At 62.9% G+C, this 13237-nt stretch overlaps 2 long non-coding RNA genes across 2 annotated transcripts; one reads left to right on the top strand and one right to left on the bottom strand.

The window, feature by feature from the left end:
* Nucleotides 1-6745: 6745 nt before the first annotated feature.
* On the top strand, nucleotides 6746-9523 carry LOC125616998. Its single transcript, XR_007347860.1, has 3 exons — nucleotides 6746-7861; nucleotides 8300-8524; nucleotides 8614-9523. It is a non-coding gene; the product is annotated as an uncharacterized LOC125616998 (long non-coding RNA).
* A 2778-nt stretch (nucleotides 9524-12301) lies between these two features.
* Nucleotides 12302-13231, bottom strand: LOC125616888. Its single transcript, XR_007347662.1, has 3 exons — nucleotides 12896-13231; nucleotides 12541-12801; nucleotides 12302-12451 (listed from the first exon to the last, which is right to left on the bottom strand). It is a non-coding gene; the product is annotated as an uncharacterized LOC125616888 (long non-coding RNA).
* Nucleotides 13232-13237: the final 6 nt, after the last annotated feature.

Below are 13237 nucleotides of genomic sequence, written 5' to 3'. Positions count from 1 at the left end.
GGACATGCAATAGGGGGATACTACAGGCCGAGGCCAAGGACCCCTCTCCTCGGCGGCCCGCTGCGGCCACAGCTGCAGGCCCTGTGCAGAGAGGAGCGTGGGAGGGCTGCTGTGGCCTGTGTGAGCCACATGGGGTGGGCTGCCGGAGGCCATGGGCATGGGCGGGTCAGCACCGCTGCCCACTAGGGCTCAGATGCCCTTCAGCCTCCCAGCCACGTGGGGGAGTGGCCAGCTGAGGTCCAGGAAGGATGGTGCCCAGGTGCCCAGGTGCCCAGGGCTGCCGCAGGCTGGCCCCGACCTCCGGTCACTGGAGGCCCTGCCGACCCTCAGGTCCCGCTGCACATGCTGCACCGCGGAAGCGTGGTTTTGCAATCCCCTCAGTGTTTACAGAAGCCTCTTCCCGTTGCCTCGGCGCCCTGTAAACACGCAGGGCCCGGCTCTCGCCTGCGTAATTGCGGTTTTGGAGAACAGTTCCACGGCGGTCCCTGATCCACGGAGGGGTGTCCAGGGTGGGACCAACAGCATGGAGCCTGGGAGCCAGGGCAGGGCCCTCCCTCCGGCTGAGCCCCTCAGCCCCTCCCCTGGCCACACGGCAGGGAGCCAGGCAGAGCCGACCGACCGCGGGGCTGCAGAGGGGGGGTCAGTGGGCCGTGGCGCCACGGGGGCAGGAGGCGGCGGAGCCCGAGGTGGCCTCCCCGTCAGCAGCTGCTCCACTGAGCGGGGCCACAGGGTGTGGCGTGTGCACAGGTCCTCCCTCGGGGGGGGGGGGCACCTGCCCAGTGACACTGGCCTCCTCCTGGGGACGGGCCCTGCACCCTGCTCTCTGTGCTGGCTCGTGGCTGTGGCCTTCTGTGCGTGTGAGTCTGTGTGCACCTGGCCCCGTGTGCTCCTGCATTCCAGGAGTGGGTTTGCACGCGTGTCACACGTAGGTCTGGTGTGTGCTGTGCGTGTGCGTGGGGGTGTACTTGTGCGTCCTGCCTGTCCTTCTTTTGTCCTCCTGCTGATTCGAGGCCCATCTTGGCACGTCAGGGTGGCCTCCCCTGAACTGGGCAGTGAGCTGGGGCTGGGGAGGCCCCTCTGTCCCGAGGCCTCCTCCTCATGAATGGCCTCGGGGACGTCGTTCCGCACCTAGTCATGTCCAAGAGAGGCCGGAGAGTGCATGACGGGCGAGAACAAGGGCCCTTTGTGTGCTTGGGCAGCTGTGGCTGCAGCCCGAGGCTGAAGGACTGGCTGTCTGGCTGACCCCGGGGACAAGAGCTCTCCCATGTCCCCCAGGGCCCGGGCCCAGCCTCCGTCACCAGAGCTCCCTCCAGAACCCATGGGCTGCAAGGGAGGCCACTGTCACTGGGGTGTTTCAGGAGCATCTTCCTAAACAGGGCGATTGTGATGAGGGCTCGGAGCTCCTACAAGAGCAGAAGTGGGTCACAGGGTGGCCCCGCAGAGGCCACGCCCAGAGCTGAGGGAGGGAAGCAAGAGGGCCAGACGGGGCCGGGCGGGTGGGCAGCAAGACCGCTCCAACTCCACCTGGTGCCCCACTGTCCCCACAGAGCCCCGCCCTGCCAGGCCTCAGGCCGAGTCGGTCCCACGCCCAGGGTGTCCAGCACCCTCCAGGCGTCACAGGAGGATCGCCTCTCTGAGGCCCTGACGTGAGGGACAGAGAGGACCCAGGGCTCCGGACAGCCCCTCCCACAGCCGAGGGCTCTCCTGGGTCGGAGTCAGCTCTCCCAGCAGTGCCCACGGGTGGCTCCACAGCCCTGGGCTGTCCCCCATGGCGCCACTGTGCATTGCCTGAGTGGGGGGCTCCCCGTGATGGCCCACCCCGGGGCAGGTCTCTACCTGTGTCCTGAGGTTCCCTGAAGCATCCTAGGGACTCTAGGTGGGGGGCTACCGCCTGCACTTCCTGTACTTTCGTTTCCACCCGAGACCTCGCTGGACCTGCCCTCACCAGCCGTCTTCGCCTCCGCCCTCCTCGGCTCCAGAGCTGCCTGCGCCCACGTGTTTGTTGTAGCAACAGCCTCCTTGGTGCCACTTCTGTCTGACTTCATTCACTGATGCTATAACAAAATGCCTGAGGCAGGGAACTCATGAGGAGCAGAAACACATTGCTCAGAGATCTAGAGGCTGAAGGGCAAGGTGTGAGTACCAGCAGGCTAGGTGTCTGGTGACGGATGCTCTCTGGGCTTTCAAGATGGCCCCTGGTACGCCCAGTCCTCACTGGCCTCCGTCCCATCTGTCTTCCAACAGACAGGCACATGCTGAGCTTCCCCCGGGCCACCAACTGTCTTTTCACAGCTCAAGGGCATCCTGCCCTGGGTGGCACCTCTGGCCCCAAGGCGGGTGGGGTGTGGAGCATGAGCTGGCAGCTCAGGGTGGGAAGGGCTGGCAGGCAGCAGCTTGCAGAGCTGCTGGCAGCCAAGGCCACAAGGACGGGGGACATGGCTGGCTCGCTGCCCTGGGGGCTCCAGCCTCAGGAAGCAGGACCCGGACCTGGCCTTGCACCGGAAGGCAGAGGTGGCGGTGCAGACGCCTGCAGGTAGAGGCCGTACCCCGCCCCACGCAAGGTGAGCAATTCCTCAGACACCTCTGAGGTCTGAGCCCCCTGACAGCTTTCACGTCACCAAATACTCACTGAGCACCTTGTGGTCAGGTACCGACAGAGCTGGGCTCTGGATCAGCTTTCCTGCTCAGGTGCTGTGTGACGCCGGCCGACTACGGCACTCTCTGTGCCTCCATCCCCACCTGCAGCGTGGGGTGCGGAGGAGGGTAAAGGAGCTAGCCTGTGCGAACCTGGGAGAGGCTGTGCTCCCGCATCCGAGCCCTGCGCCTAGAGCTGCCCTGGGCCCCATGAGGCAGGCGTCTGTCCAGAGGCGGCTTTGCTTGGGTGTGGCTGGCTGCAGAGGCCTGATCTGCAGAGCCTTTGGCGTCACCCTTGACCGTGGGCACAGCAGGGTCAAGGTGGAGGGTGGAGGGTCAAGGTCAGTAGTGAGCCCAGCCCCTTGTTGACGGCTGGGGCGTTCTGACACTGGGAAACCACCGGCCCCAGGACGGACGGTCCTAGGGAACCTCAGTGCTACGTGCAGCCAAGCTCGCCGGACCCTCTGGGTGGCATCCACTGCATCACCAGGAAGCTCCCCAGACCAGGTGGCTTCAGTGACAGGAACCGAGTCCCTCACGTTCTGGAGGCTGCAGGCCCAGGTCCAGGTGTGCAGGCCCGTTCCTGCTGGGCCTCCTCGGCTGTCGGAGGGCACCATCTTCTCCCTGTCTCCTGGGGCCGACCTCGTGGCTGCGTCCTGCTCTCCCTCTCATAGGCACAACCAGACAGGACCCACCTACTGACCCCATTCCACCTAATGACCTCCGTAGAGACCCGTCTCCAGACAGCTGCCCTCTGGGGTGCTGGGGGTTGGGACGGTGACGTGAACCTGGGACAGAGCACCGGATGGCAGCCGCGAGCTGGCCGTGACACAGTCTCATCGAGCCTAACAGCCGAGCGCTGCCTTTGCCAGGGCCGGTGCCGAGGGCCCCACCAGCAGCCCTGCCAGCTGAGGCCCAGGCAACGAAGGCGGTGGAGGTTCTCCGGAACCGCCATGATGGGGCCGCTGCCCTTGATCCCGAGGGCGGGAAGGAGGGGAGGGTCTGCCGCAGCAGGGCCACATGCTCGTCCAGGGCTGCAGCCTCCTGGCCCAGAGACCAGGCCAGGCGGCCCTCACCCTTCTCCCTGGGCAGGCAGCAGGGGCTCTGCAGGAGCTCAGGGACACAGAAAAGGCCAGGCGGAGGTGCTGCTGTGAACCTGGCCAGGGCTGGCCCCCAGGGAGGACCTCCCTGAGGCCCAGGCGTCCGCTTCTGGGAGCACGATTACCTAGGTGTTTGCTGGCTCCCGAGACCCCTCGAGGAGGCATCGGGGACCTCCCACCTCAGGCAGGAGAAGCACAGGACTTGAGAGGCCGGTGGTGCTGTCCAGCATGGCGGGACATGGGCGGGTTCCTGCCAACCATGGCTCCACACCCCATGGCCCCCATGCCCCCCGGGGCAGGGCAGTGCCGTCCCTCCTGCTGCCCGTCGATGCTGTGCAGGCTGCCCTTGGCCCCTCCTGTACTGCCAGGGGCTGGAGCCACACCAGGGTTCAGCGGACGGCAGCCCCGGCCATGGCCCCTGGCCAGCTCTTGGGGCGAGAGTGCACTTGGGAACACTGCAGGCCATGGGAACAGAGGAGAAGCCATCGGCCTCCCGAGCCTCCATGGCAGAAGCCCACCGGCTCCCCGCTGCCCGCACACCTCAGTCTCGCTCCGTCCACCTGATTAAGAGGGGCCTGCCCAGTCTCAGGGTGTGAGGCCAGAGTCTGGGGCAGTCCCCAGAGCCACATCATGGTGAGGGTGGGGTTGGCAAGTGGGGGGACAGTTCCCTCCAGGGCTTGGACGCTTCCTCTGAGTGGGTGGGCCACGTGGCACGGCCTTCTTCTATGGAAGCATCTAGAAGCACCGCCTGCCGCTTTCCTCGGCTGTGCAAGACCAAGCCCGAAACTGGTACCACTCCTCCATCCGCCAGGGGCAGGGCGCACCAGCACTCACGGCCCAGCCCAGCACCACCGTCCCCCTCTGCAAACACCAGCCCAGGACCAGCCCTGGTCCCCTGTGCCCAAAATGGGAGGCGCAGGGGGTGCGCGAGCTGGCTGGCTCGGGGAGGCCGGTCCCTAGGCTGCGTCCTCGTGACCCCTCCAGCAGCGTGGGCCGGCGGAGAGACTTCACATCCCCCGGGGGCTTGGGTGGTGCTTATGAGCCACAATACCAGGGACAGTCCTGGGGCCCCTTGGCTCCTTGGCAGGTCCTGGCTGTGCTACAGTCAGCTCAGGGTCAGCTGGGCTGGAGGGGGGGAGGGAGCCTGACCCAGGGCTCAGGCACCCCCTCTGCCCAGCACCCTCCGGCCAGGCAGAGGACTCGGCCACTCTGGCTTCACGTGCGCCTGTGTGCACAGACACCAAGAATAGGTCCTGCTCAGGTTGGCCCCGCCCCTCCAGGGTCAGTACTGGACCCCTCCCCTGTCAGCCAGGGCCAAGCTCAGGACTCTGCCTTTGGTCCACAGTCCTGGAGGACACAGATGATAACAGACTCCATGGTCTAGTCCAGCCTCTTGGCATTGATGAGGGACAACTGAGGCCAAGTCCACGAGAGGCAGAGCCAAGGTGCCCTGACCATGGGTCTGGCTCCTGGCCAGGGCTGACACTTCCTGGGAACAGTCCACTCCAACTCATGAACCAGGCTGGTGGGGAGAGGCCAGCCGTGCTGCAAGGACCCTGAGGCAGGACCCTGAGGTGGACTGACAGGCAGCGGGGACCTCCAGTGGCCTACGGGCAGAATCTGAGGTGCAGGCATGGCTCTTACCCTGGGTGGTCCAGGGTCCTCTGGGTGAGAGGTGCCCCCACCAGTGCGGCTACAAGGACTGACATGGGGCAGGAGAGCCGAGCTGCTAAGGGGTGGCCCGCAGGTCCCTGCCCTCCAGGTCCAGCACCAGAGACCCCAGGGAGAGGACCACAGGTCCCCCTCGACAGACTACCAGAACCCCCACATGGGGCCCTTGAGGGAAGATGCAGGGGATGAGACCCAGGTGAAGGGGACAGGGAGGACTCACCCTGCCCGGGACCCTCCCCTGGAAACAGAGCAGAGGAGTGGGTGGGGGTGAAGTCACAGGCTCACCCACACTGGAGGCCCAGGGGACGCTGACCTCGCCCAGGGCAGTCTCAGGGTGGGCTGGGGTGGCCAGGATGGAGGCAGGGCTCTGTGGGAGGGAGGGTCGGTGGCAGGAGGGGTCCTTTTCATTTTGCTTGCTCTGTGGGGGGACAGTAGGCACTGAAGGAGGCAGGGAATATGGCCCAAGGCGGGGGTCCTGGGGGCCAAGCCCCAGGCTGCCCTCCTGTCTAACAGACTGCAGGGCACTGGCTGGCCACGGGGGTTTGGGGCCAGGGCGGGCAGGGCGGGTCAGTTCTGGCTCCGTGTGGAGGCCATTCCCAGGCTGTGCCGGTGCTCAGGCTACCCGCACTTCTCTCGCCTCACGCCCTGGCTCCCAGGGTCAGGACAGAGCTGCGGTTTGTGGAACCGTGGGTTAGCGGAACACATTCCATTCCCGGGCGCTCTGTGGGTCCACAGGGACCGGCCACTGTGGGAAAGCTCACCCAGACCAACCACTGTCGTGCAGCCTGGGCGAGTCGCGGGGCTCTCTGGGTGTGATGCTGGGAGTCTCCGAGGGGCCTGGCCAGACCTCGCCTCCCCATCTCCTCGTGGGCAGAGGGTGTCTGACGCCCAGGCACAGGTGTGGGGCACGGGCCTGGAGTCCAGCTTTGGCCCAAAGTGCTGATTATTCCACACGCTGTGCACCTGCCAATCAGGGTGTCCCGTCCAGCCAACCAGCTCAGGCCCTCCAGCCACGCAGGCTGGCCGGTCTGCACCGTGCCGGGCACTCCTGCTGGGGCATCGCCCTGGGCAGCATGTGCCCAAGTACAGAGGAGGGAAAGAGACAGGGCAGAGACAGGGGAGAGACAGGCGGAGAGTCAGAGCCAGAGACAAAGAGGGAGAGACAGAGACAGAGAGACAGAGACAGGGGAGAGACAGAGACAGGGGAGAGACAGGCGGAGAGTCAGAGCCAGAGCCAAAGAGGGAGAGACAGAGACAGAGAGACAGAGACAGAGGAGAGACAGAGACAGAAGGAGAGACAGAGAGAGGCAGAGACAGAAGGAGAAACAGACAGATGGAGAGACAGGCAGAGACATAGAGAGACAGAGACAGAAGACAGAGACAGAGAGAGGCAGAAGGAGAGACAGGCAGAGACAGAGACAGGAGAGACAGAGAAAGGGGAGCTAGAGAAAGAGAGATAGAGGCGGAGCAAGGCGCCTGGAAGGCCCCAGACGTCGTCTGTCCCCCTCTGGCAGTTTGCCCTGAAATACAGACCCTTCTTCTCCTAGCCCAAGTCGGGAGCGCGGTTCCCACGCTGCAGCACCATGCCCCACACCGTGAGGGAGCAGCCTGCCCGAGTGCCCCCGACTGCCCCAAGTGCTCCCCGAGTGTCCCCTGCCTGCGCCTCCGAGTGCCCCGAGTGTCCCCTGCCTGCCCTCCTGAGTGCTCTCTGAGTGCCCCCTGACTGCCCCTTTGCCCCGAGTGCTCCCTGCCTGCCCTTCTAACTACCCCGAGTGCCCCCAACTGCCCAAGTGCCCTCGACTGCCCTCCGAGTGCCCCCGAGTGCCCTGGACTTCCCTTCTGACTCCCCCCCGATTTCCCCTCTGAGTGCCCCCTGACTCGCCCCTGACTGCCCCCCCCAGTGCCCCCTGAGTGCCGCCCGCCTGGGCCTCTAGTAAGTGCTCAGCACAGGCTACCCCAACGTCTGCCTTTAGTGACATAAATTCCATTTTGATGTGAAACTGCCCAGCATTTTATGTCCCTGTTTGGGGCTTTGACTGAGCCCCTTGGGAACCGTGTGCCCAGATGCGGCCATCTATGCAGAGTCCCCAGGGAGACGCCATGACGAGCGCCCTGTGATTCTCCAGCGGCCGTGGCCAGCCGTGGCCAGCGCACCTCCCTGGCCCAGGCCTCACCCCTCTGGGGAGCTCTGCAAGTCTGTGTCGGTCTCACAGACGCCTGTCCCCACTAACTGCACCGCGCCTGGCTCCTGAACACCGCGACATCTCCGGGACCCCGGCTTTCCGGCACATTGGTGTCACCTCCTTAACTGGATGCCCTCGTCTTGAGTTTGGTGGCCTTGACTCCAACCCAGCTTCCTCGGCAGAGTGGAAGGGCACAGTTCCACGTGGGTCACTGCAGAAGTGCTGTGTCCTCTGTAGAATGCTCAGTGGCCTTCTCTGGGCCATCAGACACAGGTGAGCCACTTCTGGGATGAAGGTGACCCGGACCGTCCTGAGGACGGGGAGAGCAGGTGCTGACAGCTGTCCTGTGTTGGGCTCCGCTGTGCGGGTGGGAGCTCACCTGAGCACTGTGGAGACCAGGTGTCCACCCATGTCCCCCCCCCGGGCCTTCTGGGTGGACCCCCGCCACAGGGAGCAGCAGTGGATTGTAAACCAGCCCCACCCAGGGGACACCTGGGCAGATGCCCGCCAGATCTAAAGGCCAGGGGGAGGGGGAGGCTTGAAAATGAGTAAAACCACCGCAATTTTGAAAATGAGACTAAAGAGGCCATTTTTTTTTTTTTTTTTTTTTAGAAAACACAAAGTTCTAAGTTGACTCAAGTAGAAATAGGAAATCTGGCTGGTCCAATGGCCGGGTGTAAACTAACAGTGTCTGGGTTTGTCCTTAAAAAGGCACCGGGCCCAGAGAGCTGTCCTAAGCCCAGAGTCACTCTAGGAATCACTGCAACAGGAGACAGAGGACCTGCCTCTGGAGACCTGGCTCCTTCTCCGCCTGGACAGACGGAACTCTCACTTAGCATCCTCCCCTGGCAAGTGGACATGGAAACAGCGCCCTCCCACGTGCCAGGGTGGCTGAAGCCTTGACTCGTGAGCCAGCCCAGGCCTCCGAGTCTCCAAGTAAGAACCTGGTGCGGCCAGCCGTGACGGAGGGTTACTGGCATTTCCACACACAGTACAGACAAAAGCAACCGGCTCATTCTTTACAGCTTGTTGACACCTTGAAAAACTAACGGCAAGACTCGGGCACGCACACCCTGGTCCACCAGGCTGTCCACGTGGGGAATCATGCACCAGGAGCAAGCGGACTTCATCTTAGGGACAGGAGGATGAGTCAGCTTGAGAAAAATCCACTGTCAGAACAGAGTCCCCCCAAAGCACCTGGTACCAGCTTGGGGACTCTTGGGACAGCCAGACACACCATGCCTTCCCCGGTCCGTGTTCCAATGGGCTGGTCTGAAGCATCCCCCAAAGCCCACCCTGATGTTTCTGGTTCTCCAGGTGACCTCAGTGGGGAGGGGCACAAATCATCCCAGACTTTTAAGTCCTGGCAAGACCTGCCTCCAGCAGAGCGCCAGGGGTCGGGGCGTGTGGACACACCACCCTTACCTGGCGGGTCTGCATTTCCCCTGACGCTGTCACCAAGAACAAAGTCCTTGAAACCAGTCTTCCAAACATAAATAAGCCTCCGTTCAAGTCAAGGAAATTACGAGCTCCTTGACATTTGCCAGACGGGATCCTAGAAAGACCTCTGGGGCAGATGCAGGGAGCCCCAACCAACGGCCACCTTCCTGGCCTTCTGCTGACCCCCCAGGAAAATCTGCCTCCCAGCCTCCAGCGGTGGGGTGGGCCCGAGAGGCACCTCCTGCAGGAAGACACTGAAGACCCCGCTGCAGGCAGGGAGCAGAACAGGACTGTCCCCAGCTGGTCAGGCCCCAGAGGCAAAGCAGGGCCCCTGGGAGGAATTTTCCAAGCTGCCAGTGCATTTGGGGTGGGGTGGGGCAGGTCTTGGTCTGGCCATCCCTGCTGGCCTCTGTCCTGTAGCCCCTGCCTTAGGTATGGTAGCAGCAGTCACAGTCTGGCCATGTGGGGCTCACTCAAGCTGTGCCCGAGCCCCAGGAGCGGTCAGGATGTGGAGCCCCAGGCTTGTGGGGAAAGGGCTGCCAGCCTCTGGCCCTAACCCCACAGCCCACCCCACTGCCATGCCTGCTTCTGTCCCCACAGACAGTTCCCTCCCCCTTTCAGCGTGTCCCCAGGGAACCTAGCACCTCCTTTGTGCCTTGATCACTTGGTGGCCTGAACCCATGGGTCCTTCCTTAGCTGCAGAGGCTGGGTGATCTGTGCCCTGCTGGTAGCTCACAGGCAGCCGGTGGTCCCCAAGGCTTTGGCACCCTGGAGTTGTGGCCAGGAAAGGGCAGATTGCACACCACATCCAGAACCCTAGCTCGTGGGTCCTGCAACCAGAGGGGAATGGGGAAGCAGGCCCCTATGTACTGCCCACAGTGCCCAGGAGGCTGCAGCTCAGGGTCCTGGCTCTGCATGGTGTCCACACCCTCCACCACTCCACACGTGGACTCCCCATGGTCATCCCTGTGCTCCAGGCTGCCTCCTGGCCCCTCCCCTTTCCTTCCGCTGCCTGGCCCCACCCAAGGTCCTCCTGTCCAGTGCACCCCACGCCCCAGAGCACTACTGGTGCCCCAGTGGGCACTCGAGGGGCTGCCTGCCCCCAGCTGTGCTGAGACCCAGCTCTCGCGCCTTCCCGTCTGCTGCACACACACCAGCCCCGCGGCCCGGAACCCAGCCTCCAGGGAATCCTCCCAGGGCCACCCAGACTCCCCACCTCAGGGCTCTGCTCACTGGGGTGGGACTAGGTGGCCCAGTCCTGGCCCTGTGAGATGTGAGGGAACAGAAGAGGCCCCGGGGCCAAGGAGGATCAAAACATGGGCAGAGCCAGTGTGGCCCCCAGGACAGTGAAATGCCCCGTCCAGGCTGGGGACTTCCTCTCTCACCTCAGTGAGGCTGGAGCAGGGAGTGGGAGCAGAGCAGCCTGGAGGCCTGAGGCCAGCTCTGGGGGTTCCCCGGGGACAAGAGAGACGGGCCAGGCAGCCTGGCCATCCCCAGTCTGTTCTTCCTCTGCGGCTCTGGTGGGCGGGTTTCCCGTGGCCTAGGAGCCCCAGGGAGCTCCCCAAGAAGGGCTCGCATGCCCCCTTGTGGCGGCATGGCAGCAGTGGCTATAGACCCTGGCCTCTACTGGAGACTCGTGGGTGAGGAAGGGGCTCCTCTTCTGGGACCCTCAGGAACCACCCAGGGCAGCGCTGACAGGCCCGAGATCAGAGATCAACAATCCACTCCCAGAGCCTGAAGGAGACCGCAAGCCTGGGGAAATCGGTGGGCAGAGGGTGCCAGTGGGGGGGCACGCGGGCCCCGGCAAGGCTGGAACACACCGCGGCACAGGAGGCCTGGAGGCAGAGTCCGCCAGGGGCTGAGCAGACAGGCCACCTGCACAGAGTCCCACAACTTCCGAGTGGACTCCAGCCTCTTAGAGGAGGCGCGAGGCCATGGCCTCTAGCCCTGTGGGCCGCCCTGTCCTCAAGGCCGAGCACCACTGTGAGGTGGAAGCGGGCCTTCAAAGTGGAGCCTGGGGCAGGGACGGAGGCCCAGGCCCCCAATCCCAGAGGCAGGGACGCAGCAACCTCTGGGGCCTGCTCTGGTTCCTGGTGTGGGGATTCATGGAGCCCTGTGAGGACGGCTCAGCTGCCACCTGGGCTGCACCATGCACCAGGGCCAGGCACAGAAGTGCATCCCGCAGCCTTGGGGTGGGGCCTCACTGCTGTGGGACCTGTTGTCCTCAGAACACTCAGCGCCTCGGGCTCCTGGCAGGGAGGACCCTGCAGGGAAGCCCATCCTGGGGGGCTCTGTGCACACAGGGGAGGGGCACACTGGAACACGTAGGCGTACAAGGTTTTCTTCATCAAGGAGGTGCTCTGTCCAGGGGGGAGTGTGGGGTTTGTTTTCCTTGAGAGGAAAGAACCCAGAGTCCCCAGATGGGAGGCCTGCTGACCTCGGGGGCGTTCTGAGTCCTAGAACTCCTTGTGGGGCCCTCTCCAGGCCAGTGGGCTGTGAGGCTGCCAGGCCTGGCCTGGGGTGGAGCAGGTGTGGAGCCTGCTTTTCTGCAGAGCAAGAGGCCTGGGCAGGCAAGGGCTCACAGCCTGGGGTCACCTCAGCTGGCTGCTGGCGGAGCTGCAGTGCCCAGGGGCAAGCTGGAGATGGCAGAGTGGCCAGGCTTCCTGGTGGCGGTCCAAGCCGCCCACAGTGAAGGTGGCGCTCAGCACTAGGGTCTGCGCGGGAGGCTCCCCACAGCCAGCCAGGCTCCTTGGTGTCCATTTTTCCCTGAGGCATATGTCTTCACAGGCATAAGTGTTTCCATACCTCTTAGGTAAACACAGAGGGTGCAGCAGCTGGGTCATACAGTAGCCATGTTTTTAGCTACATAAGAAATTATTGGACCCCAACTCCAGCCCCATTTTCTTCTTAAATCCTGACCCAGAAGCACAGATGCTTGGACCTCCCTGGGCTGTCCAGCTGCAGGCTTTCCTGCAGGCTGGGACCAAGCCTGTAGTCCTCAGCCCCACAGATGCAATGGCAAGAGCACCCCTCCTGTTGCAGTAATTCACTTGCAGGTCAGCATGGGAAAAGAAAGAGGAAGCAGAGCAAGCAAAGCAGCAGCAGGAAAAAAGTCCTTTATTGTGTACAAGCAATCTTTTTATAGTCTTGTGAACAAAGAAGGCAGCCTTCCAACATCAATAAATCAGGTCTTTCAGCTAATTAAACATAGCATACAGAAGTTTTATTTTCTAATCAGAAGTGACCCGCTTCTCATGGCTAATCTATTCCCGGCCCGGAGTATGTTGAGCTCTGCTCTTTGTTAAGAACAGATAATAAAATTTTTCTCAGTGCCCTCCTAGCCCACTTGGCAGAACATCCCGTTTGCAGGCAAGTCCTCCCAGGGACAGCAGACACCTTGTTTTCAAGCATGTCTGCTGTTACCTTATCTAAACCTTGAAGGAGCCTCTCGTTTGCAAGTAGGCCCTCCCAAGGACAGCAGACACCTTGTTTTCAAGCATGTCTGCTGTTACCTATCTATACCTTGACAGAATATCCCGTTTGCAGGCAGACTCCATCAAGGACAGTAATAGTAACGCAGTTACATCTGATTCTCTACATCTCCTCCTGTTCTCAGCCTCCAGGACGCGCTGCACGTTCCCCAAACAAACAGCCTGGGTGCTTAGGACTCCTTTTATCAGAATCCCAGCCAGCAGGGCTCAGGGTGCTTTGGGGACTCTCTTGCAGGAACTCACCTGCTGCCATACTTGTGGTGACTCCAGCTATGGATTCAACTGGAAGAGAACAGAAACTGTCAAACAACTTCCCAAGGGGCTGTACCATTGAGTCCAGCTGTCCCACAGCCTCCCGAACTCGGGCTAGACTTACTTGTAAAAGCGGCTTAAGCAACAGAGACAACTCCACTTCACAGGAGGTGCTAACACGTTTCCAGGACAGCAGCTGCCCTTTGGCGGTCCTCCACCTACCCCCCCCCCCCCCGGGCCCCTCAGGGTCCCTCCAGTTGGAGGACGGTTGCAACGACACCTGCATAGGTACGGAGACCCTTCAGTCCGGACGGGATCGCCGCCCCTCTGGCAGGCCCCGCGAGCTGGCACGGCTGCGCCCCGGGAGTCTGGGCACACCGCAGAGAATGGCGCACGGAGTGGATCGCTCATCCTCGAGGCCGCAACCCCGTGCCCCGCACCAGTTCCCAGTGTTCCCCGGGGGTTG

This window comes from Marmota marmota, unplaced genomic scaffold (genome assembly GCF_001458135.2).
Source record: "Marmota marmota marmota unplaced genomic scaffold, marMar, whole genome shotgun sequence".
Classification (NCBI taxonomy): Eukaryota; Metazoa; Chordata; class Mammalia; order Rodentia; family Sciuridae; genus Marmota; species Marmota marmota.
Note: the sequence above shows the minus strand (reverse complement) of the source record. Positions and strands in the feature narration are given on the sequence as shown.